The 23,601-nt window shown below is 42.4% G+C and overlaps 1 long non-coding RNA gene across 7 annotated transcripts in view; it reads left to right on the forward strand.

Moving 5' to 3' along the window:
* The window catches only part of LOC141414912 (uncharacterized), a 66,048-nt gene that overhangs the window by 19,717 nt on the left and 22,730 nt on the right, over window positions 1-23,601 (forward strand). For 2 of the 7 annotated variants that reach the window (XR_012439895.1, XR_012439891.1), the window contains 3 exons: window positions 919-1,080; window positions 1,416-1,571; window positions 2,004-23,593. This is a non-coding gene — a long non-coding RNA (uncharacterized lncRNA). Of the gene's footprint in view, window positions 1-918; window positions 1,081-1,415; window positions 1,572-2,003; window positions 23,594-23,601 lie in introns of those variants that run through there. The other 5 variants (XR_012439896.1, XR_012439892.1, XR_012439897.1 and 2 more) reach the window with 3 other exon arrangements.

A 23,601-nucleotide genomic window follows, 5' to 3' on the forward strand; every position in this document is an offset into this window, starting at 1 on the left:
GACGGCCGACAGGCCCACTGAAGATGGCAGACAGCAGTGATGGAAGGAGCCTGAGCTGTTGACTCACTCAACCTTGGAACTGCCTGACCCTGGGACTTCTTAATGTGTGCAAAAGGACATTTTCCTCATTGTGTAAAGCCTTTGTGACTGAAGTTTTCTGTACATGGCAGCCTAAAGCATTGAAAATCATATTGCTGTTATGGTAAGTCAGGCAGGAAGAGACAGTGGGATGTACCATGTCCACGTGGTAGGTTTCGGACACCTTGCCGAGACTGTATATGATAATGCAAGAGAAATGGGCAAAAAGGACAAGAAACAGCTGTGGAATCCCTACATATCAAGCATGGGCTTGTCTAAGGTAACAGATTAGGACTGTGAGAGCTACCACTGCATGAAAGACAAGTATTTTGCAGTGGATATCTGTGGCTTTTGTCATCGAGGACTTCTTTTGACCTTCTTGTCATTGCAGGAACCAATCTTTGTGGTTCAGGGAAGGCTCACTCTACATTTCCTGGTCACAGGGCCTGGGCTGGAGTCAGAGGCCTGGTCAGAAGGAAATACCGTCCCACAAGCCATGGTGGTTTGTCAAGGAGTGGACATGTGAATTTTTACTTAGATTTGGTACTAGGACAATATAGACCCTGGGAGAGAAGAAGGGTGCTCTTTTTTTGTTTTTTCACTCTGGTGTCATGGGATGCAAGATTTCTGTCCTGAAGAGAGATCTTCTGGAAAACAAAGCCAATCTCAGAAGCTAGAGGGAGATTGGGCTGAAAGACAGGAGAGATAGACAGTTCCCTGATAACTCTGAGCTCCTGAGTGCAGCCATGCCTGAAGCCAGGGTCCACTGTTGCATTTTTGATGACCATGAACAGATTTTGTCATTGATATGCTAAAGTCAATTTCATTGACTTTCCACAGTGGAATGAATTCTGGTTGATGCTACAGAGAATCAAACATGGCAAGAGGGAGGTCCCAGATCTGTCACCATGACCAGAGTAAAGTCACGTGAAGAAAAATCCACAGAAGATAATAAGCTGTTAAGGCGGCCTTAGGTGGTCTGTTGCTGTAGACAGCAGCCTGGTAAGTCAACAAGCCTAGGTGTGGAACCAACCAATCAGAGTTGTAATACCAGCTCATCCATTTGCTGATTTGATAAATCTGAGAAAGCCACTCAAATATCCTGGATCTTGGTTTTTCCATCCATGAAATGGCAAAGGATTACTTCTCTGGTAAGTGGGTTCTGAGAACTAAGACGGCACCCACAGAACCCACAGACAGCTCCCTTAGTAGCTGCTGGTTCCTGGCACCATGGATCACAGGTGTCAACATTAGTGCAATAACAATTAATAGCTAACATTTCTTGGATTTTCTTTTCTCCTTACCGCCTTTCCCTTTCATCTTTCTCTTGCCATTAGTTCAAGCAGGTTCACTTGAAACTAAGAAGACCCACAATTACTGAATGTGCACTTTGTTCAAAGTGTGGTGACACTGCACTGTGCTTGGAATGTGTCCCCAAGAGTACCTGTGTTGGAAACTTATTCCTCCAGTTCATGTGTGAGTGGTACATGGAGGTGAGGCCTTTGGGATGTAATTAGGATTAGATGAAGTCACAAGGGTGGGGTCTCCATTTGGAGCTAGATGACGAGGATACCCGAGGTAGTGCTTACTCTGCCTCGACCTGTGATACCCTCCACCAGGTTATGCTGAGCAGAAATGTCCTTACCAGAAGCTAAGCAGGTGCCAGTGCCAGGACCTTAACTTCCTAGGCCCTAGAACCATGAGCTGAATAAACTTTCCGTCTTTCTAAATTACTCAGTCTCAGGTGTTTTGCTGTAGCAACAGAAAATGTGCTAAACGCACCATTTTACAGGTTAACAGACAAGAATTTAAAGATTGGTGACCTTTTACAGTTTTAGAATAAGACCAAGCCAGGGAGCATGCAACTTGTGGGAAAGGAGAAATCCTCTTGGCATTGTTACTGATTGAATTTTTTTCTTTCTCAGGAGAATTATGGAAGACATACTGTTGCTTTGAATTTCAAACCACAGTTACCTGTGTAAGTAAAGAACCCACAAAGTCCCTCACTAGGAAAAAGTGGAATTTGACCCAGTGAGGGCCAGGGCAGAGGATGTATCCAATTGCAGTTCTTCCTGGGATAGAGAAAAGATGATATTCTCGATCTTCACACAGACTGATCCAAAATTAAGACTTTAGATGTTTAATTTAGATGGAATTAAAAAGGAACACATTTAGAATCATGGAGCTAGAAGATGAGATTGGTGTGAAGTGGACTTTTCTCTCATTATTACAGAAATCCTCAAATCAAGCCCGGTGCTCAGTATGATTACCACTTTCCCCCCTTTCCCTGTATTGCCTGATGTTTTTCCTTTTTTCCTTTAATTTTGATGGTCCTGTTTTGATCAGCTACATCATCTTCATTGGACATGTATGAAACTATTTTTATTCCTATGGAAATACAAAAATTACAGACATGTCTGAGAGCATTTGTTATAGTCTATATATGACAGTGAGAAAGCATTTGTCTCTACTGCTGATGTAGAGCAATAAAAAAATTCTTTAAATAAGTGGAATGCTATGATACACCTAAAAAGGAACAGGTTAGATCTATATATGCTAACATGGGCAAATGTTGACAATATTTTTATACACTTACAAAGTAAGTTGCAAAATGATCAGGGCCTAACGCTTGCTAGGCAGGGACTCTTCCATTTAAGCCATGCCCCAGCCCTTTTTGCTTTAGGTTTTTTTCATATAGAGTCTCACACTTACATCCTGGTCACCCTGGACAAGGATCCTCCTATTTACACTTCCTGAATAGTTGAATGACAGGTGCCATGATAGTCAGCTTTTTATTGATTGAGATGAGGTTCTTACTAACTTTTTGTGCAGGCTGCCCCAATCCTCAGTCCTCCTGATCTCTCCCTTCAGAGTAGCTAGGATTACAGGCATGAGCCACTTACTCAGCTAGAAAATAATTTATTTATTTTTGGTGGTACTGGGGTTTGAACTCAGGGCTTTGTACGTGCAAAGCAGATGGTCTACCACTTGAGCCATGCCTCCATTCCTAGAAAATAATTTTTCTTAAAGCAAAAGCAAAACATTTGAAGGAAGAACAATAACTTTTATTAGTGGTTTTGGGCCGTTGTTTGAGTTGGGTCACAGAGGAGTTTGACTTTTAGCTTTAAGCATGTCAATATAATTTTAAAAACTCTTTTTATAATGAGCTAGTTTTATTTCTATGTTCATAAAAACTAAAGATTTTTAAAAGTTGAGATTAATACTGAGTAGATCAAAACTTACAAGGACAAAATTGAACTATTAACCAATAGCACTGTGAACGGTCTCTCTACGTTATGGACTTTATCTTGTGTTGGCTTGCAGAATTGTTTTTCTAATTATCAACTGTTGAAGAAGTTTTCAGCTACTCCCATCTGTAAGGTGTCACTATTGTGTAGACAGTCCCCAAGGAGAATTAAGGCAAAACTAAATATTTACAAAATGTTCTCCCTACAGATTTAGATAAGAGATTCCTTCGCATTAATTCTGCAGCTGCCTCTTGCCAACTGCTTGATAGGTGAGGCTTCACCTCTGTGCTCAGGGCATGCAAAGCATCCTGGGAGAGATAGTCAGGTGGGTGGTGAGAGTGACAACACAGGCGACACCTCTATTGGTACAAATGGCTTCTCAATGCCAGAATGTGTGTCTGCAGGATACACTAGGGGTGCAAAAATCAGTGACGTGGTACCCGACACCTACAGGTGCAGTCTGAGCAGCACAGACTGATAAGTATATAATGCAAGCTGTGTTATGTCATTTAAACTTTTTCTAGCTGTCTCTTTAAATAGAAAAAAAGAGAAACTAATAATATCTTTAACTGAATCATATATATGTATATATATAATATTCTCATTTCATCACTATCAAGGCAAACATGATCACTGATATTTTACGTTACTTTTTTTCGTATTAGATATTTAACATCTAGAATACATCTTACATTTACGACACATCCCTGCTCAGATTAGACAGAGTACACGTGCTCAATGCCAGGGATGGCTAGTGGCTACTCCATCAGACAGGGCAGATGGGAGGAAGATCATTTTGCAACAAGGTACCTAGAGTTCCCTCAGATATGGATGGACTGCATCACAGGGGTAAGATGAGTGAGGAGAAAGGAAGGATTAGGGAAGATTTCCTGGAGGAAGCAGCCTGTAAACAGAGGCACAGGTATATCCAGGGAAGACTGTGTCTAGAATATGGAACAAGCAGCCTGTCAATGGGCTCGGGACTTTAAAAAGTGCCGGGCAGCCAGCACTCATCACTAGCTTGGTGGCTTAGCTTAAAAAGCAAACATGGAAAGCCTAATTTAAAAGGGGGAGCTTTTTCAGTAGACAGGATAAGAATGAAGTAGAGGGGAAAATACAGAGAAAAGGGCTGGCACAGAGGCAAGCTTTTCTGCTCAAAGGAAAACTTGCCTTGAGCCCAGAAAGTCAAGTTGCATTGCTAAGACAGTGCCCAGTTATTGTGGCACAAGGTGGACTTTGGCCACTGCAGGCCCTTTGTGCAGTGCACAAGCTGTCCAACCATCCGTGGTGGCCCTCTGCTGTTCCGTGAGGCCATGCCCTCTCCAGCTGGACTGTGTCTCTACATGCACGTGAAAATAAGCTCACTGGAACTACTTGGAGAATAAGCCACTGAGGCTTTGTGGAGAAGCAGAAATTCCTAACGGCACCACACTGGGCACAGCGAAAAAGATGGTCCCTGCCTGCCTTCTGGAGACTATGTTCCCAAACTCCAGCATGAGACAGGTACTGTCGACTAGCAAACATTAGTGCCTGTGGACCCAGAAAATGGACACCAGCCACACTGTGTGTCCTTTCAGCTGTGTCCAGGCTGTGCTCACCTCAGCCAGACACCAACCCACTGTGTGACCTTGGATGAGCCACCTCCCTTCTTTGGACTTCTCTGTTGAGAGTCAAGGATGGAAGATGACAAAACTCATAGGTGTGACAAGCCAGAGCAAACCTGCTCTCACCAAACTATGCCCTAGGCTGTCCCCAGTTCCCCAGCCCCTGGGATGACATGCATCAACCCAACCTCTGGGGGCATCCTGCAGTGCTGAAGCCCAGAGAAGCCAGGCTGCAAAAGTGGCTCGATGCCCTCCTCCCACCCCCTTAAGGTGGCTGATGCTTTAAGAAAACACAATATTGGCAAAATAGATGATGCTAGAATAACTCCTGGGAACTGGATGGACCAGTTGGGCAAGAAGCAGGGCACCTTCAATAAGCCAGCCGCTCTCCTGTCCCTGCTTCCCCTCCCTGGGTTGGGACACCAGCTGGGGTCACCAGAGGAGAAGTCTGAACTTGCTGAATCTGCCTGGAACAGTTCCGAGGATCCTGGGCGTGGCTGGCTCACTGAGGCTTTCATAACACGATAACGCCTGGCTGTTGAGGCACAGAAGCTTGGAGACAGCAGGAGATGAAAGTGACTTGTCTTACTACTGGGGGGGAGCAGTAGACATCCTAAGTGTCCCCATGGACACTGGCCCTTTGGCGATGATGCTTGTTGCTGGGTCCCTCCACCCACCCCCACTGATGAGAAGCTATAGATGGCACAGAATGAAAACAACACCCAGAAGATTCGCTTCAAAAAGCACACAGACAGGAGAACATATTGCCAAGCTGGGTGTGCTTTCTGCTGGGCTCTCCACGTCCCTAGGGCTGTTGGTCCTGCAAGATTCTGAAGTCACTTCATCAAAAGGTCTCTGTGGGCCTAGTGTGACCCTTCATGCACTCAGAGCAGAGGTGGCTGCAGAGACAAATCCACTGCTCCTCTCCCCGGGCAGGTGGCGTGGAACCTGCTGGAGAGGACAGCCAGGGCTGCACAGGGTGGTCCCATGCCTGGGTTACCTGAGTCCCGGGCCCTGGGACCCCGCCTGCATGCCACCTCCCCTCCCCCTGCCCACCCACTCACCTGCAGGCTTGAGTGTTTGTCGTGGCTTCTTCATTGCCACACTCCTTCCTCCTCACCCATGTGCAGAGTGCAAACGGAAAGCTGGGTGGTAATGGCACTGACCCTGGTAGCCCCAGTTCTGCCTCTAATGCTACAGAGTAAGGAACACAGCCTGGGAGAGCAATGTGACAGATTGAGGAAGTAGCCGGTGCCCTGCCTGAAGGCACCAATCCATGTGCCAAACACTCCGTGCCTTATTCAGAACCTCACTTGTCATCTTGGAAAGGATGGATCCTGTAATCTGTGTGGGGAGGGGGTCTTTATCTAAACTGCTTTGGGTTGCCCAGCCAAGGAAAGCTTTACAGAGTGTGTGTCTGGTGGGAGTATTTTTTTGATTGACAAGGAAAGTTATACATATACATTTATTAATTACAACATGATGTTTTAAAGTGTTGATACATGGTGGAATGGTCCAATCTGGCTAATTAACAAACGTGTTACCTCATACAATTATCATTATTGTGACAAGGACATTCAATATCCCCTGGCATTTTTCAAGAAAGCAGCAGACTGCACTTGAACTTTCTCTTCTTATCTAATTGTAATTTTTTATGTTTTGACTAGCATCTCCCCATCCTGCCCCCCAACCACCCTTGCCTCTGGCAGCCATCATTGCCTTCTAGAAAACCAACACTTTTAGACTCCATGTATGTAACTAGACTGTGCAGCATTTGTACTGCTGGGCCTGGCTTATCTCAACCTAATGTCCTCCCTGTTCATCGGTGTTATCACAGGTGACAGGATTTTAAGGGTTTTTTTTTTTTTTTATGGTGGAATAATATTCTATTGTGTATATAAACCTCATTTTTTATGTGTTCATCTGCTGATAGACACTTAGTTGATGGCCACTGGGAATGGTACTGTAATAAGCATGGGAGTGTAGATGTCTTGTTGACATACAGTTTTCACTTCTTTTTCTTTCTTTTTTTTGGCGGCACTGGGGTTTGAACTCATGGCCCACACCTTGAGCCACTCCACAGCCCTTTTTGTGTTTGTGTGTGGGGTGTGTGTGTGTGTGTGTATGTGTGTGTGTATGAATGATGGGTTTTTCAAGACAGGATTTTGTGAACTATTTGCTTGGGCTGGCTTCGAACCAACATCCTCCTCATCTCTGCCTCTTGAGTAGCTAGGATTACAGGTGTAAGCTACAGGTGACTGGCTGATTTCATTTCTTTTGGATGTATACCTGGTAGTGGGATTTTGCTGGATCATAGGTATTCTATTTTTTATATTTTGAGGAATTTCATATAGTTTTCTATAATGGCTATACTAATTTACATTCTGACCAACCATGTGAAAGGGTTCCCTTTCCTTCCCAGGATTTTTTTCTTCTTTTATTACTTGCTGTGGAGAGGCTAATGCAAACTTCTTTTTCCTTCCCAGCACGAAACTCTCTAGAGTCTACACTTCTCTTGAAGGTTGTGTGACTGGATTAGGGGCCATTCAAAGAGTTTCTAGAATCTGTGTCCATTTTGACACAATGCGAAGAAGCTGCTGACCATGCCTGCCTGGCTGAGAGGCTGTGACATCTGGGCTCTGCACTGAAGTTGACAGGAGGCCACAGCCCTTGTCCTAGCAGATGCGTATGCACCAGACCTTAGCACTGTTTTCAGGTGGTCAGAGAGAGTTGCAACCTTTCTTGGAGCAGCAGGCCTGGCTGTGTCCTTGGTGTCTTCCTGGTTTTAGGCCTCCCTCAGGCCATGCTAAAGTTCTGCTTGGTACCAATGGCTGCTTTTGTGTTCTTCCCTCAGCCAAACATCACTCAGGCACGTTCCGTCCACCCCGGGGGACTGGTCAAGCACGCGCCACTGTTGGAAATGGAATAGTTTCCAAAAGTTTCAAGATAATTTCACATATCAGATTGTTGGTATCTCCTTCCTGTTCCCACCTGTTGGGAGTTCCTAAAGCCTGTTGTATGAAGTCTAAGGACTTTGTGGGGGTTTTTTGTGGGAGGAGAGGAAATCTAGCTATGTTGCCCAGGCTGGTCTCCAATCTTTCTATCCTCCTTCCTCATGCTCCTGAGTGCTCAACTAAGTAAAGTTTTGATCATGTTATTCAAAGTTATTTACTTCCTGGCCTTACCCTATATTCATTCATTCGTTCATTCATTCGTTCACCAAATACTACTTTGGCCTATTTTAAATTTTAAGATGTGCCAGTCATTTTTGTGTTCTACCTTAAATAGTTCTCTTTCTACCCTTTTGTGAGCAGTCCACGAGAAACTCCATCCTGGCTGATCTGGGTCGTTTTCCCTCTACTCTGCCTAATTAGTTAAGCTCTTAGCTTGTTTGCAAGGAGCAGCATTCAAATAGTCATCAGAAAAAGAGAGGCAATGGGTGGCTGTGAGGCTACACATGGATTTAGACTGAAGCTGGTAAGACACCAAGTTCCGGACTGGCGGCTCCATGCTCTGTGTTCGGTTCCATTATCTCTCTTTTTCTTAAGCATGGAGACTTACTAAGTCTTTGCTTCTCTACTGACCAGCTCCTCCATTTCTAGCTCTTTAGGACTTTGACTTCCACCTGGCTTCGGCTTGCCTTGAACTCTGCAGTCCCTTCTTTCCCTCAAGGCAATACCTAGGGCAAGTCTGTTAGCATCTGCCTGTGCTACCAGCTCTCTCATTTGGGGGACAGAGCTCATCTTTTTCTGCTAGACCTAGTCACAGACCTCAGGCTGCCCAAGAATGAACCATGTCTTTGGGTCAGATGCTTTCTCTGCTCAGCTAACTTTGGCTGATGGGAAAGGGTCAAAGGCCATCACTGGAGAGTAGAGTTGGAGTGTTTCCACATGGGTAGCTTTAGGTGCGAGCTGCCGTTGCTCTGTTATGGTGGTCTTTAAAACCTGGCCAAGTTCATACCTCTTTGTTATTTCTCTTCTCAATTGCTTCCTTAACTTATTTGCTATGCACCATATTGTATTTTTAGTTATTCATGTTGCATTTTTCTTTTGTAACTTAGATATTATAGTTTGGCTAAGGCCCATATGTAAGGCTTGGTTGCCAGCCTATGGCACTACTGGGAGGTGGTGGAACCTTTAGGAGATGGGATCTACTTAAAGAAAAGTTAGGTCATTGGGGATATCCTTGAAGGGGATATTGGGACTCTGTGCCACTTCCTCTTTCTTTTTTAGCTTTCTGGCTACACAAAGGGAGCAGTTTTGCTCTACCACACCTTCCCCTCCACGATGTTCCACCTCAGGTCCCTAGACAATGGAACTATGAGACCACGGACTGAAACCTCTGAAGCAGTGAGCCAAAGTAAATCTTCTCTCTTCCTAAGTTGATTATCTCAAGTAATTTGTCACAGCAATAGAAACCTAATTCATTAGATAAGTGACTTGAGATATTACACTCTTTGTGTGTGTGTGGGGGGGTTTGAACATAGGGCCTCACACTTGCTATGCAGGCACTCTACCACTTGAGCCACTCCACCATCCCTTTTTTTGTGTTGGGTATTTTTGAGACAGGGTTTTGCGATCTATTTGCCTGGGGCTGACTTTGAACTCCAATCCTCCTGATCTCCGGCCCTGAGTAGCTAGGATTAGAGGCATGAGCCATTGGCACCTGACGAGATCTTACACTCTTAAAACAGAGGCCCAGGAACCATTAAGCCAAGGTTAACTGATTGCCCAACCTGAATTCTTAGTGGCATTGTGATTTCAAATATTCTCTACTGCTGTCTCTGAAAATCATTGAACTACTTCAAGAATTTTAACCTTTTGGAAAATGTGTCTGTTCTCAGAATAGCTCACATCTGGAGGTAACAAAAAATTCCATGTCCCAATTTTTGGGGTCGAACATATGTCTGCATAAGGGGTAGAGAATTTCTTTAAAGGTGATAACAGAAGGTAGTTGACATCTTGGAAAAAAATTAAAAACCAGAATCAGTTTAACTTGGTGTCTCATAGGCTGTAGGAAATGGGAAGAATATGGGGTGTAAATAGAGTCACCCATGTTTTTACCTTGGATAACTGGGTGGAAATTGGGAAGGGAACTTTAAATTTAGAAAAAGGAAGGAATGTGGAATTTGGTCCATATTTTACAGTCCTTCGTAAATATGTCAGCAAATATTTATTTAGTACCTACTCATTGCCAGGCACTGGACTAGGCTTGGTGATACCTATATGAATAAGACATAGTCTGTCTGGGGCCATGGCTCAAGCTGTAGAACACCTGCCTAGCAAATGTAAAGCCTTGAGTTCAAACCCCAAGCCCACGCTGCCCCACCCCCAAAAAAGACATCATCCCAGCTATCAAGGCATTCTGTCCAGAGGAGGGAATAAAAATGATAAAATAGACTTGTATAGGATGTAGTGGTAGACCAAAAGGGGAATAATAGGGACTTTTTGGAAGGACATAGAAAATCTAACAGAGGAGAAGACACTGTAGAAAAGACAAGAAGGATGAACAGGCAAGTGGAAAGGGCATTCTTTTGCTCAGAAGCTCCTTTGGAAAGGACTAGGATACATTCAGAAGAGTGATGGGAAATGAAACAGAGATCAGATGTAGAAGAACCTGCCAAGATGCGCTAATGGGTCTGTTTTTGTTCTCTAGAGAAAAGGGAGTGTTTTAAATTTTCAACATGGTTGAACAAGCAGATTTGCAGCAATAAAGTGCTAGCTCTGGGAGCAGAGTGACGAATGAATTAGATGCAAATGACACAGAAGTAGGAGAGAGCGGTTAGGAGGGGCTTGCCAGAGTTCACCAGACAGAGAAGGAAAGCTTGACCTGAGGAAGGTGCAGTTGTGATGGGAAGAAGAGATGGCTTGAGAGACATACAGAAGTCAAATGCATGGGACTTAGCAACTCACTGAATGGAAGGATGAGGAAGAGGGAGGAGTCTCGAGTGATTGTGCTAATGGTTATAATAATAAACAGGCCCTAAAATATAAAAGTTGATTTTGGAAAAATTGATCTCCACCAGACTGCCTTTCCTTGAGAATAGGTACTGTCTTAGTCACCGTCACACTATCTGTGCCTGATACAATGTACTGAGTGTCTAGTGATTGCTGAGTTCTCAGGCTGCAGGAAGGGGTCAAGCAGTTAAGTGCCTGCCCAGCAAGCACAAAGCCCTGAGTTCAAACCCCAGTACACCAAATAATAATAATAATAATAGAAAGTCTAGACTTCTGTGGTTAAAGATGTGGTAGGATAACCTACTGAGAGTTCTAAGCCTGTGGATTTAAAACTTCCAGATTGACAGCACTTAACTGAGATTCAAGAGAGCGCCAAGTGTGGTGGTACATACCTATAATCCCGGTACTCAGGAGGCAGAAGCAGGAAGATCAAAAAAAAAAAAAATCAAGATTGATTTGAGCTGGAGAAGCACATTTTGGAGTCATATATAATGCCACAGGTGCTCACCAAGGAGTGAGGCTTAGGACCTTGCGTTATTACACAAGGGGCCGTTGGATGGAAGGTGCCATTTGACAAACTGGAAACACGATGTCATGGAAGACAAGGTGCAGAGTTTCCAGAACAGGGGCGAGGTCAGCACATCAAAGGTCACTTAGACTCGGTAGCTCCCAGGATGTACCACTGCGTTCACTGGTGTGGCTCTGACCCCAGAGCCATGACCCCTCCCCAGAACTACAGCCCAGGCTTACAGCCTCAGTTTCCTCTTCCAAGGGGCTTCCCTTACAGTGCTGCTGTGAGGGTGGAACGAGATATTACATGTCAGCAGTTCTCAAAATTTTGGATTTTAGGAACTCTAGCTTAGCATTTGTCAAGAACCCAAGGAAGTCTTTGTTTACATGTGTTACCACTATCAACATTCACCATATTGTAAGTCAAAACTGAGAAATTAAAAAATTTAACACATTTAAAATTGAAAATAATTCCTTATATGTTAACATAAACAACACGTCTCATGAAATAACATCATAGTCTTAAAAAACAACCGAGGGAAAAGAGTAGCTTTATTTTACAGTTTTGTGAATTTTCTTGCAAAATTAAAATTAAAGAAACAGCAAATTCTCATACCAACATATGCAGTCAGTGTGTTGTAGGATCACATGTCACGTAACCCACAGAAACTTCTACTGTGCTCTTGTGACAGAATGAGAATTTGAAAGGACAAATGTCATCTTGGCATTATTATAAAATTAATTTCGCCCTGGGAACTGCTATGGTTTGAATATATCTCCCAAGTTTAGTCCCCAAATTCATATGCTAATGGTATTTGGAACTGGGGTATTCAGGAGGGAATTAGAAGTAGATGAGATCATGCTGGGGACCCCATGGTGGCATTCCTGGCTCTATAAGAAGAGGAAAAGGCATCTGAGCTGGCAGGCTTGCTCTGTCTCACTGTGTGATGCCTTCTGCCGTGTTCCGATGCAGCAGAAGGGCCCTCACCAGACACCAAACAGATACCAGCATCTCAGACTTCTGATCCTCCAGAGCCAAAAGCTCCATAAACCTCTGGTCTTTATAAATTATCCAGTCCATGGTGTTCAGTTACAGCTACAGAACACGGACTTAGACCAGGACTCCTGAAAGCATCTCAGGGAAGCTGTGAGACTCCCCAGACCACATTTCGAGGATCACTATTGTATGCGAATGTGTTTTAGAAGCTAAAAAGGTCATAGAAAGGTGTTCCAGTCACCCAGACAACGTGCACCCTGGGAATCGGACAGGGATCTCTTCCATTTGGCTGTCATTCGCTCCCAGAATACCATTATGCATTGCTTTGAACAATTTCTTAGGCCAAGCTAGAGAATGTATTTGCAGTCCATATTTCTTCATTTGTACTTCCTGAGAATTAAATTAAAAAGGCAAATGAGAAGGTGCTATGAAAATGCAAGGTGTTAATGTCAGTTCCAGATGTTTCTCAATTTATGAAGAGGTTTCATCCGGATAAACATGTTGCAAATAGAAAATAACAATAAGTGGAAAATATGTCTAATACACCTAACCTACCAGAGGCCACGGCTCAGCCTGGACTGCCTGAAACACGCTCAGAGTGTCCACAAAAGCCTGCAGTTGGGCAAAACCATCTAACACAAAGCCTATCTTATGACGAAGTGTTGGAGATCTAACATAATTTGTTGAAAACCTCTATCCAAAGCACCCTGACAGCATGGTACACTATTGTGTGCTGACTGTTTACTTTTTTTGATTGAGTGGCTTACTGGGAGGAAGCTACAGTTCACTGCCACTGCCAAGAATCCCAAGGGAGCATCCTACCACATATCACTAGCCCAGGAGAAGATCAAAATTCAAAGTATGATTTCTATTAAATGGGTACAGCTTGGCTGAGAGCCAGTGGCTCATGCCTGTAATCCTAGCCACTTGGGAGGCTGAGATCAGTAGGATTGAGGTTTGAGGCCAGCCCTGGGGAATAGTTCTTGAGACCCCCATCTCCAAATAACCAGAGCCAAATGGACTGGAGGTGTGGCTCAAGCAGTAGAGCACCTGCTTTGCAAGTGCAAAACCCTGAATTCAACTCCAGTTCCATCAAAAAACAAAAAGTATCACTTTCATACCATCATAAAGGTGAAAAAATTTAAGTTGAACCATTGTATGTCAGGGATCATCTGTAGATTGTTAAGATTCTATTATCAGTAGGTTAACCACTAAGAAAATAATACAAATGCACACACACACACACACACACACACACACACACATACACAGAACCAGAGATTATTTTATGCAAAATAATCTGTATCTATAAAAGCAGTAATGATCCTTTTAATCTAAGAACAAAAAATGCAGAAGACATCCAGAAACCAATAGCAAAAGGAAAAACAAAGTCCTACCTTATGCCAGAGTACAGTAACTCAAGCCTGTCATCCTAGCTACTCAGGAGGAAGAGGTTTGGAGGATCACAGTTTGAGGCCTCCTGGGCAAAATGTTCAAGAGACTCCATCTGAAGAAATGATTGGGCATGATGACATATGCCTGGCATTCCAGCTACATGGGGAAGCATAAATAGAAGAATTGTGGCCCAGGCCTGCCCTGGCATAAAGTGAGACCCTATCTTGAAAATACACAAAACAAAAAGACTTGGCAGAGTGGCTGAAGTGATAAGTGTCTGCTTAGTAAGTATGAGGGCCTGAGTTCAACCCTGAGCACAAAAAAAAAAAAAAAAGTCTTACCGTATCAATAATTACTTAAATATAAATGGATTAAACTTCAATTAAAAATCAAGGACTGACGAAATGGATGAGAAAAACTATTATCTAACTCTATGTTGTCTATTAGGGTGTATGTTTGCTTCAAAGACATCCATAGAGTACCCAGAAGAGAGCTGGAGAAGCTCCACCAATGTCAGACAAAATAGACCTTAAGATGAAAGTTGTTACTAGAAACAATAGTGTATTCTATAATAACAAAAGGGTTAATTCTTTAGTAAAACATAGTAAACATAGATACATTTAGACCTGACAATGAAGGTTCAAAATACAGATGGCAAAAATAACAGAATTGAACAGAGAAATGAACAATCTAACAATAATAGTTGCAAACCTCAACACCCCCACTTTTCAATAATACCACAACAAGGGTATAGAAGAGTTACATCTTTTTCTTTCTTTCTTGTTTTTCTTCAGCAGGACTGGGTTTGCACTCAGGGCCTCATACTTGCAAAGCAGACACTTTTCCACTCAAGCCCCACCTCCAGTCCAAGGGTATAGAAGATTTGAACCCTATGAACCAATGAGACCTAACTGACACCTATAAAACATATTATCCACCACAGGAAGATACACATTCTTTTTTTATTATTTTTTAATTTGGTACTGGAGTTTTAACTCAGGGCCTACACCTTGAGCCCCTCCACCAGACCTATTTTTGTGTTGGGTACTTTTGAGATAGGGTCTTGCAAACTATTTGCCCAGGCTGTCTTTGAACCGTGATCCTCCTGATCTCTGCCTCCTGAGTAGCTGGATTACAGACGTGAGCCACCAGTGCCTAGTAAGATACCCATTCTTTTCAAGTGCACATGAAGCATTCTCCAGGAGAGATCATGTGTTATGCTACAAAGTATGCCTTAATATAGTTAAAAGGATAGAGATCACACGAAGTATTTTCTCTATTATGGAATGAAATTAGAAGTCGGTAAGAGAAGGAAACTTGGGAAATTTGTAAATTGCAGAAATTAAACAACAAAAAAGAAAATAAGAAAATAAATGAAAACACAACAGACTATTACGGATATAACTTAAGCAGAGAAAAGAGGGAAATTTATAACTGCAAACTATGTATCAAAAAAGAAGAAAAATCTCAAATTGATACCTAAACTTTCTCCTTAACAAGCTAGAAAAAGAAGAAAGCACTAAGCTGGGCACAGTGGCTCATTTCTGTAATCCCAACTACAAAGGAAGATTGCCTTTCAAGACCAGATCAGGCAAAGAATTTACGGACCTCATCTCAACCAGTGGCTGGGCACAGTGGCATGTGCCTGTTATTCCAGCTATGCAGGGAAGCAGAAATAAGAGGGTCACAGTCCAGGTTGTTCTAAGCATAAAACAAGACCCTATCTCAAAATCAACTGACACAAAAATGGGCTGGTGGAGTGGCTTGAGTGGTAGAGCACCTGAGTCCTGAGTTCAAACCCCAATACTGCCAAATTAAAAAAAAAAAACAAGAAGGAAGGAAAAATATCAAGACTAGAAGAGAAATTGATGAAACCAAGAATAGAAAAGAATTTGAGTAAATCATGAAACCAAAAGGCGATTCTTTGGGAAAGATCAACAAGATGGACACTCCTTTAGCTAGACTGATCAAGGAGAAAAAGAAAGACTCAAATTATTAAAATCAGGAATGAAACAACAGACATCACTACCAGCTTACAGAAATAGAAAAGGTTGAACAACTGTATACCAACAAAATAAATGAATTACTAGAAAGCCACAAACTACTACTACAACTGACTCAGGAAGAAACAGATAATCTAACTAGATCCATATCAAGAGATTGAACTATTAATCACGAAAATCACTTCCCCATCCCCCACAGACACACTATAGGCTTGGTGTGTTCCCTGGTGAATTATAACCAACCTTTAAAGAAAAATTAATATAAATCATTCAGATTTCTATCCAAAAGAATACAAAAGGAGGGACTATTTCTCCAGTGTTTTATGAGGCCAGTATTACAGTCACAGAAAATCAAAGGCATCACTAGGAAAGAAAAGTACAGGCCACGGTCTGCTATGTATGTACACAGGCAGTGTTATGGTTGTAATACAAATGTCTCCCACAGACGCTTGGTCTCTAGTTGGTGGCACTATTTTGGGAGGCACTGGAAACTTCAGGAGGTCCACCTAGTTGGCAGAAGTTAAATCACTGGGACTGTGCCCTGGGAAGATATACTTTGTCCCTGGTCCCTTGTCGTCTCGTTCTGCTTCCTGGCCTCCATGAGGTGAGCCCCTTTGTTCCACCATGCCGATCTGCCGTGGTGTTCCGCCTCAACACAGGCCCATAGCAATAGGACAAGCCAACCATGGCCTGGAAACGCTGAAACATGAGCAAAGGAAATCCTTCCTCCTTTTAAGTTATCCTCATAGGTATTTGTCACAGATGGTCCGAAATATCTGATGGTTTGACCTTTGCAATCACGTGACATGAGGCACATTCTCTTAACCATTATAGGGTTTCTACTAAGCCGTACTCTGCATTTTGAATTATGGTCTTCTGCCAGTCTTGAACATACAGCATGGTATTCTCCGGTAGGCTAGGCGATGGCGATGAATGACAGCTCCGGTCTCATGCTTGAGGGGTCAGCAGGACAATACAGGCACAGTGTTGCTAAACTATATTGCTTGGTACATTATATGCACTAAATGCTTTTGTTTTTTTCAGACAGGGCATTGCTACATTGCTCAGAGTAGCCTGGAACTCACTATGTAGCCCAGGCTGGCCTTGAACTTGCCATCCTTCTGTCTCAGATTTCCTAGTGCTGTGACTACAGGCATGCCCTACCATGCCCAACTTTAAATGCATTTTTGACTTGAGATGTTTTCCATTTATGATGGGTTTATTAGAACATGAGCCCGTTGTACGTTGAGAAGCATCTGTACAAACACGCTCAACAAAATACCGACAAACTGAAGTAGCAGCGTTAAAAAAGGGCCACACACACGGTCACATGGGATTTAGCCAAAGAAACAGAAATGGCTTAACATATAAAACCAAGTGTGGACAGGTAGAATGGTTCAAGTGGTAGAGCGCCTGTCTAGCAAGCGTGAGGCCCTGAGTTCAAACCCCAGTACTGCCAAATAAAAAAAACAACTAATGCAATTTACCGTATCAGTAGAATAAAAAGTCCATAACCATCTCAGTAGATGCAGACAAAAAGTAGACAAGATCCAACAGATTTTCATGAGGAAAAAAAAAAACTAACAAACTAGACATAGTAAGGAACTTCATCTAAGCAAGGCATTTAGAGACTGTTCCACAGCTAACGTCTACTTAGTGGTGAGATATTGAAGGTTTTCTCCTCGACTCAGGAACAAGGCAAGTGCTCTTGCCACTTCTATTCAGCATTGCCCTGGATGTACGAGCTGGGCAGTCAGGCCCCAAAGAGAAGCAAAAGGTATCTGGATAGAAAAGAAAGAAGCAAAACCATCTTTATTTGCATATGACAAGATAGTGAATATAAAAAATCCTAAGGAGCCAAATGCCATTGGCCCACACCTGTAATCCTAGCTATTCAGGAAGCAGAGATCAGGAGGACCACAGATCAAAGCCAGCCCAGGCAAATATCTTGAAAAAACCCATCACAAAAAATAAAGGGTGGCGGAGTGGCTCAAACCTCAGTGAGTTCAAACCCCAGTACTGCAATAATAATAATAATAATAATAAAAGAGTTTAGGGAGGTTGAAGGAGATAAGACCAATATATGAAAATCAATTATATTTCTATACACCTGCAAAATATTTCATTTTATTTTTGGTAGAACTGGTGCTTGAACTTAGGGACTCTTGCACACTGCCACTTGAGCTATGCTACCAGCCCTTTATTGTATTGGGTATTTTTGAGATGGGGTCTTGCTTTTTGCCTGGGCTGGCCTCAAACCGCAGTCCTCCTGATCTCTGCCTCTTGAGTAGCAAGGATTACAGATGTGACCCACAGTTGCCTGGCTATGCTTGCAAAATAAAGTTAGGAATAAAGTTAGGGAAGCAATTCCATTTACAATAAAATAAAAGGTGAAGAAAACACTTAGGACTAAATTTAGCAACATAAGTGAAGTGTCATACACTAAGAGCTGCAAAATATCACATGAAATTGTAGAAGCTATAAATCAAAGGAAAGATATCCTGTGTTCAAGGATCAGAAGGCTACTGTTTTTATGATGGCAACACTTCCATAATTGATCTAGAAAATCAGTGAGTTCCCACTCAAATGTGCCTTTTTTTTGCACATTTGAACAAGTTGGTTTAAACTTCATATTCACCCAAGATAGAGAAATTTTGAAAAGGAATGATGTTGGAGGGCTCACACATCCTGGTTTCAAAACTTACTACAAAGGTAGAGATACCAAGGTAATGTGATATCAGAATATGGGTAGACATATAGATCAATGGAGTAGAATTGAGGGTCCAGAGATAATCGCTTTCGTTTATGGGCAATTGATTTCTGACTTGGCTGACAAAACAATTTGATGGGAAAAGGACAAACTTTTGGTTGGTTGGGTTTTTTTTTGGTGGCACTGGAATTTGAACTCAGGGCTTCACACTTGCTAGGCAGGTGCTCTACCGCTCAAGCTACTCTGCCAGTCCAAGGACAGACTTTTCAACACATGGTGCTAGAACAACTAGACATCCACAGGCAAAAGACTGAAGTTGGATCCCTACCCTATACCATGTAAAAAGTACACTCAAAATAGATCATAAACATAAGGTCTAAAAGCATGAAACTCTTAAAAACATACCTGTAATTTTTATGACCTTGGATTGGCAGTATTTTTAGATATGAAATCAAAAGTATAAGTAATAAAACAAAAAGTAAATTGAAATATATAAAAATCAAAAACAGTGGTACTTAATAGGATATCATTCAAAAAGTGAAAAGTCAGGTGGGCTTGATAGTATATGCCTATAATCCCAGTACTGGGGAAGCTGAAGGATTTTGAGTTTGAGGCCAGCCTGGGATACATAGTGAGACTGTCTTGAAAAAAAAGTAAAAGTCTATCAGCCAAATGGGAGAAAATATTTGTAAGTCCTATCTCTGATAAAGGACTTGTATCCAGACTACATAAATAGCTCTTACAATTTAACAATCCGACAATAAAAGGAGAGCCCAATTAAGTGGACAAAAGATATGAATAAACATTTCTCCAAAGAAGATAGACCAGTGGCAATCCACCCATGAAAAGGTATTCGACATCACTAAGCATCGGAGAAACCAAGTCAGAACTGTGAAGAGCTACCACTGCACACCCACCGTCCTAGTGGGACAGATACAATAAAAAGTCAGCTCACCGCAAAGGTTGGAGAAGTGTGGAGGAATTGGATCCCTCATTACCACTGGTGGGAAAGTAAAATGGTATGATTCCTTTGGACATAGACTTAACTAGAATAAGAAGGAATAAAGGAATAAATTAAATAAAGGGCTTCTGTATTCTGGCACTTGTTAAATAAAACCAAAACCCTAAATATAGAATCACTGTATGATCCAGAAATTCCACTCCTGTGCATATCCTCACAGGAAATGAATCTCTTGGTGAGAGATGTGTCCTATAATTAGACAGTGGAGACGGTTGTAGTTGTGAATATCCGAAAAGCATCTGTCTCGGTCCTTTCTAATTCGGGTTGAAGATGGAGATGACCCACCCAAGTGAAAATTGCCTTGGGAAAGGGGAAGATGGAGTTTAAATCATGATTCTGTCCTTTGCGGGTTCGTTGACATGGAGCAAGTCACCTTGCTTCCCTGAGTCTCAAGTTTCTGTTTTGAGATTACAAATGATCCTGACCCTATCCATACCCAGTGTCATGTCAGCAAACACTGTGGAAAAGTGAATGTTCAGTAAACCACAGATACTACACTAATACTGGTCTTCACAACTGGGGATATTACCAACATCCCAGGTGGCTTTAGTCACAAATTCTGAGGAAGAACTGTTGATCTCAAGTCTTACCGAAGTTACTGTCTCCAGCTGCCCAGGGACAATGGTGATATTATCCAGAGCCCCAGAGCATGCTGTAATTATTGTGTGTATTTAGATTCTCTCTCTCTCTCTTTTTTTTTTGAGGATTTTCACTTGTCCAATCTATTACTTTGCTCTTTTGTTTTGTTTATTTTGATGTTTAAAGGCATCGTTAGCCAGGCGCCAGTGGCTCACGCCTGTAATCCTAGCTACTCAGGAGACAGAGATCAGAAGAATCACGATTCAAAGCCAGCCTGGGCAAATAATTCGAGAGACACTATCTCAAAAATACCCAACACCAAAAGGGGCTGGCAGAGTGGCTCACGTGGAAGTGTGCCTGCCTAGCAAGAGCAAGGCCCCTTAGTTTAAATACCAGTATCACCAAAAAATTTTTTTAAAAGAATAAAGGCATTGCTTATGAAAACAGGGCGTACTTAAGCTTTGGTCAAACGTCAGTTCTGTGGCTTAAATATTTACCCAACAGAATGATCCCTGGCGGTCTTTGAAGCAGTACAATGCCGAGACTAGATTATGACGTCAGCCAGTCCTGGGCTTAAGTTCCAATTCTACCCCTTCCCAGCTATGGGGCCTTGAGCAAATTATAGCACCTCTGACTCTCAGTTCCTTCATATGTAAATTAGTGGGGGGTTGTGATGATAAAAAAACAACAATGTTTGCCCAGGATCCAGAACCTAGTAAGAAGTTAATAACTAGCTGTTTTTACTGAGCCTAGTCAATGAGTGATCAAAGTCAGACTGTCAGCTTAGGGAAGAGGGTGGCAGAGCTGGCCTTGTATACCCTGAAAGGAAAGGGATCTCACAATTATTAATTGACCCACTGTGGGTGAAGTGTTTTCTATATGATTTATCACTTGATTCTCACAACTCAGAAATGCAGGTATGAATTCATATTTACATGGGGCAAAACAGGCTCAGAGAGTCCATAGGTGATCAGTTGTCCATCGGAATCCCAGTCTGACTGATTTTTAAGTCAGGCTCCTTCTTATGTGTGACCCCAGTCCATGGCCTCTGGTGGTCTTGTTTTCCTCCCCTTTCATTCTTGAGCCCAGAAAAAGTAAGTCTGCTCTTTCCCAAGTGACTTCGCTGTCAAATTTCTTTCTTCCTTTTCCCTTTATTCCCTTTATAAACTGATCACTTCCTTTTTGTGATTCACAGATTTCTTTTAAGTGTTGCCTCTGAATTTCATAATTTTCTCTACAATCTGGCTTACTTTCTTTTCAGTTTTTGAGTCCCCCCTTTTCTTATCCTGCTTTCTTTCATTCTCTTTGTTTTTTGTGTTGCTGTTTTTCAACAATCATTGGCAATGGCTTAAGAACCCCATGTGAGGGAAGTCTTTGAGGATTTGATCTGAAGTAAGGCCTAGGAATCCAAACCTTGTGTTCCTCCACATGGGGGTTCTAGAGTGTTCGGCCCAAATGACTGTCTTGTGCTTAGAAGGCTCTCTGCATTGGGGTTCATTTAACCAGAAACATCTATTTCTTGACTTTCTCCAGGAGCCTGTTGCCTCACTGGGTGTAAAGGACTTGGAGGTGTAAAAGTAATAATGCAATTCTTCACATGGGTAACTTGAAAACTACTTTGGAAATCTGGCAGTTGCTACAGAAGCTAGGCCTAAGCAATTCCGCTCATATGTATAAACCCAAAAGAACGATGTACATACATCCACTAAAAGTCAGTACCCATAATTTCACTATTGATAATAACTATAAATTGTAGACAACCCAAATACTCACTGATGGCTGATTGGATACATGGATTGTGGTATGGTCACACAATGGGATATTATACAGCATTGGCAATGAACTACCTACAACCTTACCCAAAACAAGCAGGAATATCATAGTGCATGTTAAAAGAAGTCAGACATATGAGAGTACTAACTCCATGAATCCTATTTTCAAAACAGGTGAAAGAGGTAGGATCTAGAAGCAGACATGAAGGAGTTTTTGCAGTGCTGGTCATGTGCTGATTATTTATCTGGATTCTGGTTGCATGAATACGTGCTGTTCATAAAAAAATCAGCAACTTGTAGTATATGCATGCTTTTCTTTATGTCTATTTTAGTTCGATAAACTATGGAAATAGGAAAAATCCTTATTTTTATTGGATTAATTAAGGTGTTTCCTGCTGTCTAATGAAGTCCTTGAATTCAGGTGCAGAATCCAAAAAGAGTTACTATAAATGTGATTTGCAATAGTTCTAATTGATTCTGATTATCTCCTGAATATGTCAGCCCAGATGTGTAAGTCAGTGCTTACCAAGAGCTGCTGGTGGGAACGGTCTGTCTTAGGTGAGACCAGTAAGGGTGCATTGTCTGTAGGGAATTTAGAGCAATCATAAAATGAACTTTTTTTTTAATTACCATGTAAAGCCAATCCATACCAAAATCAGAGATGGAATATCTCCACCTTTCCCCAATAAATAATCTGCCATTGTTGGCTTGGACTGGCCGCTCGCACTGCTGTGCCCTTGGGAGGTCAACAGTAGCATCAGAGCTCTGATTTGTAGGATTGTGCATTGTATCAGAGACTGGACCTGATCCTTTTAATATATAAATCTTATTTCAACCTCACAGCTTTGTGGGTCATGTTTGCCTTTATGGGTGAGAAAACTGAGGGCCACAGAGGTTAAAGGGACCTGCCCAAACTCACTCAGCTAGCTGGCAAAGACAAGAGTGAGGAGGGATGCTGGTCTAGGCCTCCGACTCACAGCTCACCTTTCCTCCGGGCTTTCCTGTCCCTTGGCGCAACTGGCTTGTGGATGGCCTGCCATGCATCTGCTTAGAAAGATGAAGACTTATTACTTTAGTCGTTCCAGTTAGTTTAGTCAGTAAACTCTTCATGGGCCTCTCTCCTTCAAATGTTAAGGCAAGCCCATGGAAATCATGGCTTCTGCTCATCTTTTTTATGTCCTATACAGTAAGGATGAACTGGGGGCTGTGACCCCGGGGCTCTGAGGTTTGGAGGACCAGCATTCGCTCTACCTCTTGGCAGTCATATGGCTTTGACAACATTTGTAATATTTCTGCGTTTCAGTTTTACAAACAAGATGGGAATTTTAGAAAATGGGAATTTTAGAAAATGGGAATTATAGCTGTGCTTGTCCCAGAGGTTGAAAACTTCCATATCTGTGGGAGCCTGGAGTAGGAAGTACTGCGTCCTTGTCTGCCCAAAGCTGTGACTCCTGTCTGGATGCACTGAGGGATGCTGGGAGTGGAGGTGGCTTGGACTCCATTCTTCAGGTCCATACTGAGGTATTTTCTTGCTCAGAATTTCTGGAGCACCTGTGATGTTCTAGTCTGGATCTAAGCTCTGAAAAAATGCAAAAATTGAATAGTACTTGGGCCCTTTTTCCTCTCGACAGATATAGCATGGCATTTCAAGATCTAGGATCTATCTTATCACTGCAATTCTGAGGCTGACAATTTTGCTGGCAGCTCATGAAGAACTTTGTCTGCCT

The sequence above is a fragment of the Castor canadensis genome, chromosome 12 (genome assembly GCF_047511655.1).
Source record: "Castor canadensis chromosome 12, mCasCan1.hap1v2, whole genome shotgun sequence".
In the NCBI taxonomy this organism is placed as follows: Eukaryota; Metazoa; Chordata; class Mammalia; order Rodentia; family Castoridae; genus Castor; species Castor canadensis.